A 15,473-nucleotide genomic window follows, 5' to 3' on the forward strand; every position below is an offset into this window, starting at 1 on the left:
AGTCTATCTTGAAGTACCTGAAAAGGACTAAAGAGATGTTCCTAGTTTATAGAGGTGAGGAGGAGCTCAGCGTAAAGAGTTACATTGATGCTAGTTTCCAAACCGACAGGGATGATTGTCAATCGCAGACTGGATTCGTGTATGTCATGAACGGAGGAGCAGTGAGCTGGACGAGTTACAGGCAAGATACAGTCGCTGACTCCACAACAGAGTCCGAATACATTGCGGCTTGTGAAGCTGCAAAGGAAAGTGTTTGAATTCGGAAGTTTTCGGAGGATCTTGATGTGTTCCCGGGCTAGTTAAAACAGTTGGACCTTTATTGTGATAATTCAGGTGCCATCGCACAGGCCAAAGAGCCGAGACAACACCACTAGACCAGGCACATAGACCAAAAGTATCACCTGATACGAAAGCTCATACAGAATGGTGATACTAAATTATGTAAGATTCACACGGATGCAAATGTCGCAGATCCATTGACAAAGCCGCTTCCACAACCCAAGCATGAGGGGCACGTTAGAGCTATCACTAGAGGAATCACACTCTTTGCCTTCTTCCATAACGGATGGCAAAGAGGTGATCCACCGACGGCAAAAGTCTTTGTCATCAGCCTCCTGTCGGCAATGTTCCTACGACTACTTTCGACGGCATATCACCTTCTTTGCCGTCAGTCTGCCTGAAGCGGACGGCAAAGGTCTTTGCCATCAGTCTCTGGGTCCAAGCAGACAACACACATTCTTAGACGGCAGCCGACAGGCAACGCCTCCGTTAGGGCTAACATAGGCTTTGTCGTACGCCTCCCTCCCTCTCTTTGTCGTCTGCCTCCCTCCCTCTCTGTGTCGTCTGCCTTCCTCCCTCTCTGTGATGTCTGCCTCCCTCCCTCTCTTTGCCATGTGCTTCTATGGGCTAGCACAGAGTTGGGCTAACGCAGGAATCATCCCTTTGCCGTCAGCCTCCCTCCCATTGTGGCGTCAGCCTCCCAAGGTAGCGGACGGCAAAGAGACTATATGGCCAGCTGCTGCTGCCCTAGGTTGCATAGCTGGGTGCCACGTGGCACCTTTGTCGTCTGTTGCCCGATGGCAAAGGCCTTTGCCATTAGCTGGCAGACGGCAAAGAGCCCATATTGTCACAATTTTGTTTTTTTGTTTATTTCACAGCACATATACATATACATAGCACATATATAGGTCACAACACATATACATATACATAGCACATATAATTCATAGCACATATATAGGTCACAACACATATTCATAGCACAAAGTTTCATCCATATATATACATATACATATAGTTCCACATCTACTATTCATCCATATATACATATACATATAATTCCACATTGTTCATCAACTCAAATGAAAACTAGAACTAAAGCACTCCATCAATGCCAGCTTCCATGCATGTAGTACATCCAATCTACAAAATAGGAATAAGAAAGTCAGAAGAACAACAATAACAACATATATATGACAAATAAGCTAAATTGAAGAAGAAAGAGAAGAAGCGAAAAGAGAAGAAGGAGAAGAAGAAGGAGGAGGAGGAGGAGGAGAAGGAGAAGGAGAAGGAGGAGGATAAGAAGAAGAAGAGAAGAAGAGAAGAAGAAGGAGAAGAAGGAGGAGAGAAGAAGTAGCAGAAGAAGGAGGGCTCCTTCTCCTTCTTCTCTTCTCCTCCTCCTCCTCCTCCTCCTCCTCCTTCTTCTCCTTCTCTTATTTTTCTCTTCTTGTTCTTATTCTTCCTTCTTTCCATTTCTCCTCTTCTCCTCTTCTTGGAGCTAAATTAGCTAACTATGTCTTTTTGGAGCTAAATTGGCTAATTATGTCATTCTAGAGGAAAACAAGCTAAGTATATAATATTAATGAGCTAACCAAGGTTCTTATGCCATTTTAATCTTATTATGTCTTTTAGGAGATTAATTAGTCATTTTATTGAGATAACCAAGAATATTATGATGTTTTTACCTAACTAAGCTAATTATGTCATTTTGGAGGATAATTAGCTAAGTATGTCTTTGTTGGGGAAAATAAGCTAAATTGAAGAAAGAGAAGAAGAAAGAAGAGAAGAAGGATAAGAAAAAGAAGGAGGAGGAGGAGGAGGGGGAGAAGAAGAATAGAAGAATAAGAAAAGAAGAAGAGAAGAAGAAGGAGAAGGAGAAGGAGAAGAAGGCGGAGAGAAGAAGAAGGAGAAGAAGGAGAAGAAGGAGGGCTCCATCTCCTTCTTCTCCTCCTCCTTCTTCTCTTCTTCTTCTCCTCCTCCTTCTTCTTATTCTCTTCTTCTTATTCTTATTCCTTCTTTTAATTTCTCCTCTTCTCCTATTCTTGGAGATAAATTAGCTAACTATGTATTTTTGGAGCTAAATGGGCTAATTATTTCATTCTAGAGGAAAACAAGCTAAGTATATAATATTAATGAGCTAACCAAGGTTCTTATGTCATTTTGAGCTTATTATGTCTTTTAGGAGCTTAATTAGTCATTTTAATGAGCTAACCAAGGTTCTTATGATGTTTTTACCTAACTAAGCTAATTATGTCATTTTGGAGGATAATTAGCTAAGTATGTCTTTGTTGGGGAAAATAAGCTAAATTGAAGAAGAAAGAGAAGAAGAAAGAAGAGAAGAAGGATAAGAAAAAGAAGAAGGAGAAGGAGAAGGAGGAGGAGAAGAAGAAGAAAAGAAGAAGAAAAGAAGAAGAGAAGAAGAAGGAGAAGAAGAAGGAGAAGAAGGAGGAGAGAAGAAGAAGGAGCAGAAGAAGGAGAAGAAGGAGGGCTCCTTCTCCTCCTTCTCCTTCTTCTCTTCTTCTTCTCCTCCTCCTTCTTCTTCTTCTCCTTCTCCTTCTCTTCTTCTTCTATTCTTCTTCTTCTTCCTTCTTTTGATTTCTCCTCTTCTCCTCTTCTTGGAGCTAAATTAGCTAAGTATGTCTTTTGGGAGCTAAATGGGCTAATTATGTCATTTTAGAGGAAAACAAGCTAAGTATATAATATTAATGAGCTAACCAAGGTTCTTATGTCATTTTCAGCTTATTATGTCTTTTAGAATCTTAATTAGTCATTTTAATGAGCTAACCAAGGTTCTTATGATGTTTCACTAACCATTTTTCCTAGTAGAAATCAAGTAGGAGCTTATTATGTCATTTTGGGGAAAACTTACCACGGTGGTCATCAAGGAGGAGAAACACGAGGGTTGCTCGTGTCAGCTTCGTTTGCAGACTGTTGCCCTAGAGAAAAGTCGTGCGATGCCGCTCGGGAGTTATTCTGCAGAAAAGATATTTTGCAATGTCTCAGTTAGCATGATGACACACAATTGTGAATACTAGTTCATAATGACCATTGAAATGAAACTCACCATGCCAATCGCAGAGAAGACGGGCATCGGCGGAGGGGCTTGACCGGTCTTCTCGCACATAGACTGCACATTCGGTTTTGAAGAGTCAGTCGTATTAGTTAGTAATGAAATAGACATTACACACATGATTTGGCTAATGTAAAAAAAGAAACTTACCACAATAAGCTCATACATGGCCAGGTGAGCCGCCTCATTCTGGGCCCTCTCCTCCTCAATCAACCGAGTCGTGGTTCGGTCCCTCTCCTGAAGAGCAGCCTGGCTTGCCAATCTCTCTTTCTCAAGAGCAGCCTGGTTTGCCGCTCTCTCTTTCTGAAAAGCAACCTGCAACACCATTCCTCGTTACCATAGTAATGATCGATGGCCACACACACAATGAAATGGATGAAAGTTTTCTGAGTCCGTACAACTAACCTCGATGGCAAGATCGACTCGCCGTGGACAAGGCGTTATCTCAGGACAGGAGCTCGACTGGCGCGCCTTGATCTACGAGAGAGTGAGTGAACAACGTATTATCCCATCTCCAATGGCTATCGAGCCGTGGGGCCTCCCGCCACCAGATATCATCACCAGCTCTGGATCCAAAAGTTCCTGGCTCGGGTTAAAGTCCTCCCCTTTCCAAGCCTTCCCCGTGTCCCTGTATTTCACGAGCTTGTGGTGGGATGAGATGTTCGTGAAGTTATTTGGATCATCCAGGTCAGACTCAGAGAATGCCTTCGCCTTCTTGTAGGAGGCGGTATGGGCCATGCCATAAAGGTTGTACAACTCTAACATCTCCGTCTTATTGTGATGTGCCTAAAAGAGAAGAACAAAGTATTAGTAAGGGGCTCAAGCTAGCATGAAGAATGAATTGCACGAATCATGAAGCAAACCACATACCCAGTTTCGTCCGAACTGAAGTAAGTTGGTGCTGCCTTGATGGTGTGGCACACCAACCATTTGGCTACGCCAATCCTTCGCATTGTCGTGGACGGCTCGCCAGTTGCCTGTGCACCACTCATCCACCAACGCCTCCCAACAATCCATCTTATCCGCACACCATCTCGGGGGAACCTATAAGTTATTAGAAATAATTTTGAGCGATACGCCTATGAATAAAATCAATAAAACTACGTACAAGGCCTTAAGAATAGGTAATTACCTTCATGTACTGCTCCTTCTTCATATACTTTCTGCGGCACTCCTTCTTTTGCTTCTTAATACCACGCGTGGCGTTGTAGTCTCGAATGGCCTGCGGCCGAGCCTCGTGGCGTAAGTTCTGTAATAACCGCCTACACTCGGCCTCGATAACCTTTGCCGCCTCCTCCTCATATCCCTCCTCACACCTATAGAATGTCTGCAATCAAACGAGACAACACCGATTAGTACAATAATTAGCTATATTGTTAATTTTAGATTGTGTAAAAGGATAATTTACCCAAAAGTTGTTGATCACCATCTCGGCCCTCGTGTGGCACAAGACACCCTCTATAATCTCCTTAGGCGGGGCCTGCGCAGCCTGGTAGTGCTCCCAGGTAAATCCTAGTGTAGGAACCTGGCCCTCACCAGGCAACGTGACAAACCCCGGGAAATTTGTCTGGCAAAGCACACCAAGGACGCTATTCGGCTTCCGGACTCCACCAAGGTGTTTCCATCCCCTGCAGTATGATAAGGTCAACGCATTAGATATTTGAAGAAACTTGAAGGCAGAAACTAAAAAAAGAGTAAATGTACTTACCTATCCCCTTCAGGCTTAATCACCGGCCTCTGGTCGCGGGTAGCCGACGCGACCGGGAGACATGTACTACCATGCTTGTACACGGTGGCCCTGTCCACCTGCACGTTGCCCTCACTATCCGTAGACTCATCCCCGCCATCAACAGAACAGCCACCCGGACCCTCAATCCAATCCGGCACCTCTGTCCGATCCGGCCAGGCACCCCATCCGGACGTCTCCACGTCGGACGAAGCGTGTGTGGCAGGATTCTTCTGGGACGTAGACTCAGGAACCGGAGTCTCGTGGTCCGAAGGCACCTCGACCCGAGGCTGATCCTGGACCTGAGTCTCATGGGCCGAATGCCCGTCCACCCGAGGCTCCTGGACCGGAGTCCCCGTAGACTCCTCCGCGAACGGGTCCACCATAGTAGTCCTGTGCTCGGGTGAATGAGCTGGTGGTGGTGGCGAGGACGGTGCAACAGTCCGCCTACCTCTTCCACGGCCACCACCTCTCCTTGTACCCTTCCCCTTCTTCCCTACCCGACTAGCACCTCTCCTAGTGGGCAATGCCGTCGACGAAGAAGCACCCGTGGGTGGTGTCGTGAGACTATCTGCCAAGGCTCTATGGAGAGATAGGGGTGGAATGGAAGTACCACCCCTCGTGCGGGCCGCCGAAGAAGAACCCGTCGAGCGATCTGGACCCGCTCCCACCATCTTTCAACACCTGCTGACCTGCCATGATAAAGATTAAAAGAAATTAGTACAACATAAAAAATTGAATAACTGACATGAATAATAATATTTACATATATAATTTAAGTTGGGAATCTTACAAACTAATAATCATCATCAATAAATGCATCATCATCATCACTATCACGCATGTCTTCATGAATGACGTGCTCATCGGGTTAAACGGCTTGAAGTTGTGGATGGCCTTTCTGTAATCGGTCAAGCATTGACAGGTCATCCGCATCAGTAACATCTTCTAGTTCCAGCTCTGCTAGTTCCGGCTCAGGGGTGAAGTCGGATTCATTGTCGCTATCTACTTCCATGTTCTAGGGTGAAGCACGGCGGTTCTTGAAACGTTTCTTGGAAAGACGTGTTTCTTGGAAAAATTCTCCATCATATGTGTCTGGGTTAATGTGAGTTTCATAATCCTGTTCATTTGGGGGAGGTGGTCTAACATGTGGTGGCACTTCATAAACAACATACCAACCTTCCAGATTCTTATCAGTTTGGCATGCCCATGGTAGATAGAAAACTTGGGTCGCTTGTTGAGCCATAATATAGACATCGGGAACATCTAGATGGGTGTTTGGATTGATTTCGACTAGTCCTATATGTTCATGAGTCCTTCTAGTCTCCTTCGGTTGGAACCAATAACATTTGAAGACTACGACATTCGGTGGGTTTTCACCACAGAATTGAAGTTCATAAATTGCTTCCAACTCTTCCATAATACTCGATACCACCTTCGCCGATAGTAGAGACACAACAATTTGTAGATTTCCGGTCGGGCATAGATAGCTCTTTGCCAAAGGTACGAAAGAGATACCCGTTGATGTTGTATTTCTCAAATGAACGGATCTTATAGTCAAAACCATTAGCGGCTTGTCTCAATTTGGCGTCCATAGACTCTGAATTAGCCTACAAGTTTAATACGAAACGATTGTTGCATTAGCTGAAAGTTAGACCAAGAAATGAAATGGTCCATTATTGATAATTACCGTTTGTTTGAACCAAGAGATGAAACCGGGATAGCCGCCTCCATGCTTTGCCACAAGCTCATACTCTTCGACGGAATCATTTTGGATCACCGCTCCATCCGAGAATTTGGCGACGTATCGGCTGTATGAAATATCTGGTAATAAGAGCAGTTCAAAGGAATTAGAAGTTACGAAAAAAATATGTTGAGAACTTACTCGATGTACGGCCGCACTTCTGTTAGGTTGTTGAAGATATACAATGAAATGTTTCGCCATTATTCAACATCCAACGTTATTGGTTTCGAAGCACTGGTTGGTGCGATCTTCCCTTTGAATAGGCTGAGGTTGGATCCACCTTTTTTAGGGTCTGCATCATTGTACCGAGGCTTCGGATTATGCAAATGATGATTTTTGGCTTCGTAGTGTGTTGTCACAAACTTTTCCACCTCCTGAGTAATGAATGCCCCAGCCATCGATGCTTCAATTCTACGCTTATTTTTACATTTAGCTCGAAGCGTCTTCTACATCCTCTCATTTGCATAGCACCAACGATTTTGCACGGGCCCACCCAATCTTGCCTCGGTCGGTAGATGTTAAATTAAATGCTGCATTGGATTAAAGAAGCCCAGCGGAAAGATATTCTCTAACTTGCATAGAAACTCCGGTACAAACTCCTCCATGTCATCTACCATGCCAGGCGACAATTCTTTCGCACAAAGAACACGGAAGAAATAGCTCAGCTCTGCCAGTCCTAGCCATTCATCCTCAGGAATAAAGTGACATAACATCACCGACATTACCCGCTCAAGCCATATGTGCCAATCATGACTCTTGAGACCAAAGATTTTTAATTTTTCAAGAATCGCTCCCCTTTTTAGATTCGTTGCATACCCATCGGGGAACATCAAGTGCATTTTGACCCACAAGATAATTTCCCTCATAGCTGGCCTTCCAAGATTGAACCAGGCCTTTGGCTTCGATAACTTCTGCTTCCCTTTGCCTTCTCGCATGTTTTGTAACGGTCTGTGAATAGTGTCTCTTGATCGACTCTAGCCTTAGTATTACACTTTGTCTTCCCATCTATGTCGAACAATGTACCAAAAATAGCCTCTCCGATATTCTTTTCAGTGTGCATCATGTTGATATTGTGTGGAAGAAGGAGGTCTTTGAAGTAAGGTAGATCCCACAAGCATTGCTTGTGAGTCCAGGCGTGTTTTGAATTATACCCCTTGAAATACCCTGGACGCTCTGGATCAGGCTCGAGGGCGTTTAACTGATCAAGGATCTGTTGGCCTGTCAAGGCAGGTGGTGCCAAGTTTTTGACAACTTTACCTTTGGTAAAGTTCTTCTTGTCTTTTCTGAACTGATGGTCAGGATCCAGGAACTGTCTATGCAAGTCAAAGCAAGAATACTTCCAACCCTCCTACAACCAATAAAACTGAAGAGTTGCCTTGCATGTGGGGCACGGGAACCTTCCATGCACACACCATCCAGAGAATAGCGCATACGCCGGCAAGTCATGCATAGAGTACATGTACCACACATGCATTTTGAGGTTTTCTTTTCTAGCGGCATCGTATGTCTTGACCCCATTATCCCAAGCTTCTTGTAATTCATCCTTAAGCGGCTTCATGTACACATTCATATTCTTCCCTGGATAATTGGGCCCTGGAATTATCAACGTTAGAAATATGTTCTTTCTTTGCATAATCTGCCCGGGGGGGGGGAGATTGAGTGGAATGACAAATACATGTCAACTATTGTATTGGGTTGTCGTCATGCCGAATGGATTAAAACCATGCGTGGCGATGCATACTCGAGGATTCCTTGGATCTACCGATTTATCCTGATGCAATCCATCAAAATGTTTCCACGCTTCCCCATCCGATGTGTGTACTGCCATCTTATTCCCATCCGCATCCCAAGCATCATCAAAGTCTTGCACCATGTGTTCGATCCCGGTACCGAGCTCGTCGGTGTGACAACAAACCACCTCAGCTCTGGTGCGTTGTATAGACTCACCATGAAATGTACAAACCGTATAATTAGGCTTAAAACCCCTCCTCTACAGGTATTTAATCATTACAGCCTCTATCCTCTTTTTATAGTTGTCGCATTCATGACAAGGGCACCAGTTTGTTTCCTGGCCATTTGCAAATGCGATTTTCACAAACTCCTTTGTTTGTAGAAACCATTCTTTCGTCATCTCTTTCTGAGTAGGGTGACCGGTGTACATCCACGCACGATCACTCATCTTGCCTAGTTACTAAACACACAAGAAATATATTTATATATAATTCAGCATATATATTCACCAGTTAATCAAGTTCGCCAGTTTTATTACGTCCATGCAACTACACGCTAATAGGTAAAGATAGGTCCTAATCCCACGCGAGTATGTGTAGATTGGGTTCGTTTTCCCATGCTCTGCTCCGGATCCAACGCAAAATTTTGGCAGCACCTCCCAGTTGTTCTCCTGATACACGTCCCCGCAATAAACAGAGAGGATGTGTATCCGGAGAACAACAGGGAGGCACTGACAAAACTATGCATCGGATCCGGAACAAAGCATATGGGAAAACGAACCCAATCTACACATATTCGGGCTGTCCATGGATAACGTTGGACAATTCGGAAGAATCACGGTTATAAATATATCCAAACGCATGCATATTTATAACTGTAACCCTTTCGAACGGGAGACGCATACTGGTCACGCATACTGATAAATTGATTTAATTACCTATATCTAGCAAGTTTCATCCGAAGACCGACCCACATCAAATGAAGGGGCGAGGAGGATATGACATTTGTACTCACCCACAAATGCAGGGGCGGAGCTCGTAGAACGGAGGTCTTCGCACAGTAGACCTCACAGCAACGAGACAACTGTCACATGTAAATCCACCCGATCAACACAAATATTTTGTGTTCATTAATAAAATCAAAAAATATGTGACCTAACACAAATATATAACCTATATAGATGTCATCTAGGGTTCCATAAAAAAAATATTTCGTGCCGGGGTGTCGTCGAGATGTCATGTCGGGGCGGCGTGTCGGGGTTTCGGGGCATCGTGTCGGGTGTCAGGGGTGTCGTCGGGATGTCGTGTCGGTGCGACAACTACTGTTGCGAGCTATTGTAGTATCCTCGATGCTGCAGTGGAATATCACCGATGCCTCAAGGGGGTGGTCCCAGCAGTAATGTTTCGGCACCTACCTCATGGGGGTGGTTGCAGCAGTATCGTTGTTGTAGCCCATGAGCTCGATGGCGTCGTAGCCATGGCAGGTGTGTGACAAGTTCACCAACGTTTCCTAACATTGTGGCTAGTGCAAGCATAGGCGGCGGCCGGAGGGCTCTAAACGGGCAACTACTAACCTAACAACTAACCTAACGCACAGTAGGTAATTAACGACTAACCTAATAACTAACCTAACTAACCTAATTAACAGTAGGTAATACCACTAACTAACCTAATTACCACTAAGAACTAACAACTAACCTAACTAACCTAACTACCAGTAGGTAACCACTAACAACTAACCTAAATAACCGAACTAACAGTAGGTAATTAACAACTAACCTAACTAACCTAATTAACAAATTAAACGAAAAAAGGAAAAAAATAAGGACTCACCGGAGGGAGGGTGGCCGGGCGATGAGGACGGCGCAGGAAGGGCAGTCATAGAGGAGGAGGGGCGTAGGGAGGAGGCGGTGCGCTGGGAGGAAGGGGCCGGTAGTGGTGGAGGAGGGACGACGCGGTGGTGAAGGAGGGGGTCGTGGGGAGGAGGTGGGCGCGGCGGTGGAGGAGAGGGCGGTGGTGGTGGAGGGGGCGGTGGTGGAGAAGGGGCGAGCCCCGGCGGCGGTGGTGGAGGAGGAGGTCCCGGGGAGGAGGAGGGGGCGTGGTGGACGAGGGGGCGCAGGGAGGAGGAGGGCATGCCGACGTAGGGAGGAGGAGGGCACGGCGGCGCAGGGAGGAGGAGGATGCGGCGGTGGTGGTGGTTTCGAAGGTGAGAGAGAGGGGTGTGGGGTGGGGCGCGACGAGCGTTAGGGGAGAGAGGCGCATGGGGGTGGGGCGTGACGGTCGTTAGGGCGCATCCTATTTGCCGCGTGTCCCCGGACGACACAGAGGAGAAAATGAGACGGCAAAGAGAGAGGCCGTTAGGGGGGAGAGAGGGGGTGCGGGGTGGGCCGCCCGTGCTCTTTGTCGTCTGCCTGAATGCTCTTTTTCATGAGCTGGTAGACGGCAAAGAGCTAGCTGATGGCAAATAGTATCTTTGCCATGTGTTTTTTGCTAGCTGATAGTAAAGAGGGTCTTTGCCATAAGCCAGCAGACGGCAAAGAAGCAGCAGACGGAAAAATCTCTGATTCCAGTAGTGTATGGGCATTCGATGTCTATTTAATTGACTCTAGTTTAAGTGGGAGACAGTTGGAGATATGCCCTAGAGGAAATCATGTATGATAATATTTCCTATGTTTTTATGAATAAATATAGTCCTTGGACATTATCAATTATGTATATCGACAAGTATGTCACTTATTTGTGAGACTATGCATTGTATGATGGGTGTCCTAAATGGTCCCTAGTCGAAAGGGTTGTGTGGACGCACAACTAGTTAGACTAGCATATGACACGGTGGATCATCCGCTCTCACTGACCATGTAGCATTGGATGCTAGCCGGATAATATGGACTGAGAAAGATCTGGTCGGATTCGACGTAGTTGGATCCGAGTCGAGATAAGGTCTGAGTTGGACAGACCCAACTATGAGATGCAGCGATAGGTCATTTGTGAGTCTCCAGTACAACATTTGACCTGAGTTGGCACATGTACTCAGGATGGTGATAGACTTGTTTGGGATGACCAAACGCTACTCCGTGACTGGGTAGTTACAAAGGTAGGTTTCAGGCTTGTCCACACCCATGCCGCGAGACGTGGTCGAGCAAGATGGGATTTGCCCCTCTATTAGGAGATATATACTCTACCCCTCGGGTCATCTGACCTAGATAAGCATGGCCATGCGATGAGGATTATGAGATAATCCGAATGTTGGTCAGATTCACCTGAACGAGAAAGAGGTCGTGCGGCAACAAGGATGACCATGTCACCTTGAGCACGACAACGTATATCGTCTGGCAAAGGGAACATACATATGAAGTACAGGTTTGCCTAACCAGCTTCATCGGACACTTGGAGTTTGCACGTCTTACTAGAGACCGCTACCGACTAGCCAAGTTGGATGTGGTTTTACTCGCGACCAAGTGAACGAGAACCTAAAGGGTCATGCGCTTAAGGGAAGGAATACATGGCCTTTGGGGTCCGTGCGAGGCCCAAGAGTTGAGCCTGCGCCTGACGCCTATATATAGTGGAGGTGCGGCACACCTATTCGGCTGATCTCTTCGACACCGTCATTAGGTCTTCGCATGTGTTGCAACCAGCCACCTCCACTCGCCGCCACCGATGGTGTGATCTGGACCAAGCAGTCTGTTGCACGGTGTTCCTCCTGCACGCGCAGATACCGTGAGAGGCGGTGCACCTGTGCTGCTCAGGCGAACCTTTATGTGGGATCCGGTGACCGGTTGTTCGAGGGAGATCGAACGAGGAGGAGACGAACCACACGGACGCGCTACTACATCTATTTCCGCTGGATGGCACTGCGTGTCTAGTGGTAACGATCTGTGATCCATCTCTGTAGCATGTTCTTGGTTGTTCTTCATGTAGGAAAAATTTATTTGCATGCGATGCACCTATAGTAGAACCCAACAGTGGAGATGTGCTCCGAAGAAAGCAAGAAATGCTCGGAAAAAGGGATGCGGAGGCAGAAAAAACCCTCTCTTGATGTGGGTGACCAAGAGCACTCGCTTATCGTTCTGGGGTGCTGACTCTTTCTCGCCGTCCCCGGGCAATCGCCAGCTCCCCTGAGCGACCAGGCCTTCGCCCTCCATCTCCAGCAACCGCCCCTCCGAGACTCGGGACGACATCCAATTGCCCTGGATCCACCCTCGCGGGAGCACTCCGGCGCTCAAGGAAGATCCATGCGACCCTTTCTTGGCCCGCTCGGCCTTCGACATCGCTCCTTTCACCATGCTGGGTGGCGGAGAGGTCTAGGCCGGGAATCGACGGGGTCAGCTGATGGTTCTTGTTCTTGGTGCTAAGAGGAGGAAGCGGAGATGCAAAGGGCCTGATTCTGAGGAGCGGTCTCCTCTCCCTTCCACCTCACGTCTAAAATAACCAACTGGGAGATTCCCCATCAAGTACATCGTCGTCCCGAGGAAGATCTTCAGTATCCCGGGGATGGTGTGCACTTTAGCATTACGACGACATCACATACACGGAAATTGGGGCGTCACCCCACTACTTCCACTACCTGCGTCTCCGCTGAAACCGTCGCCTGCGCGCGTGCTCCCTCAATTCAAAATTCTATGAAAAAACGTCCCACCTCATATCTTGAATGGATTCCGTATCCACGGCGTGTGACGAGGTGAGCTGAATGTTCTTTTGGTTCGTCCCCCCACGGGACCCTGCTACTGCAACAAAAGACCTTCCAATGGCGCCAGAAATAGGTGTGCCGATGGCACCAAGAATCCTTCTGCTACGGCTACGCCTTAAGGGACTTCCTAGGCAAATATGCAAAGGATTTCCCCCGTGGCCTTGGAGCCTTGCGTTGGTGTTCCCTCGAAGCAGAAAGGGTGATGTAGCGCAGCGGTGGTAACTGTTTCCCTTAGTTTGAGAACCAAGGTATCGATCCAGTGAAGGAGTATCACAAGAGCCTGCACAAACACAAAAAGCTTGCTCCCAACGCTATGAAGGGGTTGTCAATCCCTTATAGATTGTTCGCCAAGTGAGAACTGAAAGCAACAAAGTAACAAAGCAAAGTAAAAGCGAAAGTGGAAACGATAGATGTGAATAGACCCGGGGGCCGTAGTGTTTACTAGTGGCTTCTCTCATGAAAGCAAGTAGATGGTGGGTGAACAAATTACTGCCGAGCAATTGATAGAACCGCGCAAAGTCGTGACGTCATCTATGGTAATGATTATATTTATAGGCATCACGTCCAAAACAAGTAGACCGATACTTTCTGCATCTACTACTATTACTCCACACGTCGACCGCTATCCAGCATGCATCTAGTGTATTAAGTCCAAAAGAACAGAGTAACGCCTTAAGCAAGATGACATGATGTAGATGGACAATCTCATATCCATGACAGAGCCCACCTTGTTACCCTTGATGGCAACTACACAATGTGTGCCTTGCTGCCCCTACTGTCACTGGGAAAGGTCACCACATGGTAAGAACCCAAAACCAAGCACTTCTCCCATTGCAAGAATCATAGATCTAGTTGGCCAAACAAAACCCAAGACTCGGAGAGACTTACAAGGATATCAAATCATGCATATAAGAAATCAGCAAAGACTCAAATATATATCATTGATAATCTGATCACAAATCCACAATTCATCGGATCTCGACAAACACACCGCCAAAGAAGATTACATCGGATAGATCTCCGTGAAGATCATGGAGAACTTTGTACTGAAGATCCAAGAGAGAGAAGAAGCCATCTAGCTACTAACTACGGACCCGTAGGTCTGAAGTGAACTACTCACGAGTCATTGGAGGGGCGATGATGATGATGAACAAGCCCTCCAACTCCAAAGTCCCCTCCGGTAGGGCACCGGGAAGGGTCTCCAGATGAGATATCGCGGAAACGGAAGCTTCCGTCGGCGGAAAAGTATTTTCATGGATCCCTTGATTTTTTTATGATTTTTAGGGAATATATAGGCGCAAGATCTAGGTCAGGGGGCGCCAGGGAGGCCACAAGCCTGTCCACCGCCGCCTACCCCTGGTGGCAGAGTAGGGGCTTGTGGGCTCCCTGTAGCCCTCCTGGCTTGGCCCAAAAGCCCCCTGATCTTCTTCCGTTCGGGAAAAAATCATTTCGGGGATTTTATTCCGTTTGGACTCCTTTCCAAAATCAGATCTGAAAAGAGCCAAAAAAACAGGAACTGGCACTTGGCACTGAATTAATAAGTTAGTCCCAAAAAAGATATAAAAGGTACATAAAACATCCAAAGATGACAAGATAACGGCATGAAACCATCAAAAATTATAGATACGTTTGAGACGTATCAAGCATCCCCAAGCTTAACTCCTGCTCGTCCTCGAGTAGGGAAGTGATAAAGAATGAATTTGTGATGCTTTCATGCTTCCTAGCATAGATGTCCTTTGTAACTCCTCTTATGTGACGTGAATGTTCAGATCCATTAGATTCAAAACAATAGTTTTCTATTGACATGGAAACAATAATAATTCAAGCAACCTAGCAAGGTAATCATGAACTTTCAAAATAACAAGGCCAAAAGAAAGTTATCCCTACAAAAGCATATAGTCTGGCTATGCTCTATCATCATTGCACAACGAATTTAAATCATGCACAACCCTGGTATTGGCCAAGTAATTGTTTCACACCTTTACTTTCTCAAACCTTTTCAACTCTCATGCAATACATGAGCGTGAGCCATGGTTATAGCACTATAGATGGTGTGGAGTGTGGTGGAGGTTGCAAGACAAAAAAGGGGAAGATGATCGCATTAACTAGGCATATCAATGAGTTGTGGAGATGCTCATCAATAGATATCAATGTGAATGAGTAGGGAATGCCATACAAATGATGCACTAGAGCTAAGAGTATGTGAAAGCTCTTAAAGAAAACTAGTGGGTGTGCAT

The sequence above is a fragment of the Hordeum vulgare genome, chromosome 3H (assembly GCF_904849725.1).
Source record: "Hordeum vulgare subsp. vulgare chromosome 3H, MorexV3_pseudomolecules_assembly, whole genome shotgun sequence".
NCBI lineage: Eukaryota > Viridiplantae > Streptophyta > Magnoliopsida > Poales > Poaceae > Hordeum > Hordeum vulgare.